We start from the raw sequence: 1,358 nt of genomic DNA, 5'->3' as shown, positions 1-1,358 counted from the left end.
CCGGACGGACCCATGAGCACAACAAACTCACCCGCGGTCGCCGACCCGTGCACGTCGTTGAGTACGACCTTGTCGACCATCGACTTGGAGCCTGGTGGCTTGACTTGGACCGTCTTGGTGATGTTGGACCACTCGAGCGTCATCTTGGGCACGTCAACGAGGAGCTTCTCGCCGGCCGTCGGCGTCGCCACGTCCACAAACACTTGGTCGGAGCGCTCCATGAGAGAAATTGAATTGTGATATGAAACGTTCTGGCATTGGAAGAGGATCGACGAGGGCGGCCAGTGACGCTACTCGTGGCGTGTCAAGTTTCGAGAATGATTGTCCCATATGTGATCACCGTCTGTGTGGTATGGGCGACGATGATTGGTCAAAATGCGTGCATGATGCTACAGGCCATGTAAATGCATCACAAGTTGATCTCTTCTGGTGTATTCGCAGGGAGCGTGGACTTCGTGAGATCTCTTTTCTGTGCCATGTAACGGGAAAGATTCAACGAGAGTAACGTGATTCGCACGCGACGGGGATACGTTCTATTTCTCAAGGTCCAGCTTTCTCTTGGCATCAAGGTTTGCGACTCGCTGTTGAGCTGCTTTGAAGCCACTGACATTCGCTGCTCGTAAAAGCTCCTTGATGGCGGGGCGGGGCACGAAAAATATTGAGGTTGATGCCAAACGTAGAGTTTCTCGTATTGTGAGCTTGTTGGTGATCGCCCGATTTGCTGTACAGTATCTAACACGCAACATCAAGTGCGCTTCGATTTCAATTCTATGCACTCCAGGTCAGAGTGAGCCAGCCAGCGACGGCGCAGCCGTCTCGCGAGCCACACCTATGGCCAAGTATCAACGGCGTCCGTCCAACCGCTAGCCAAACTACGTAACGTTTATCATTTGAAACATAATGACCTGAGGTGGTGACGTGGCGTCCACAGCGTTGTCAAACGAGATCCGTCGTCTGTTGTTTACAGGATCGAACGCGGCGGTAGACCAAAAGTTGACCTTTCATGCCGTGAACAGTTTATCCGCCATAGACTTGCCGCTCGTATACCCCCCACGTGTATAATTACGCGGCCGCGAACGTAATCGGTGCCAACACACTGCCTCGCCTTGTGACGTTCCACCGTCTGTAGCATCATCGATCCAAAATCAGCCAATCAGCGACGATGTTGAGGCCCGCGCTTTCACGCGATCCGCATTCTCACAATTCAATTTCTCTCATGGAGCGCTCCGACCAAGTGTTTGTGGACGTGGCGACGCCGACGGCCGGCGAGAAGCTCCTCGTTGACGTGCCCAAGATGACGCTCGAGTGGTCCAACATCACCAAGACGGTCCAAGTCAAGCCGCCAGGCTCCAAGTCGA

The sequence above is a fragment of the Saprolegnia diclina genome, assembly GCF_000281045.1.
Source record: "Saprolegnia diclina VS20 unplaced genomic scaffold supercont1.48, whole genome shotgun sequence".
Lineage (NCBI taxonomy): Eukaryota > Oomycota > Saprolegniomycetes > Saprolegniales > Saprolegniaceae > Saprolegnia > Saprolegnia diclina.
Note: the sequence above shows the minus strand (reverse complement) of the source record.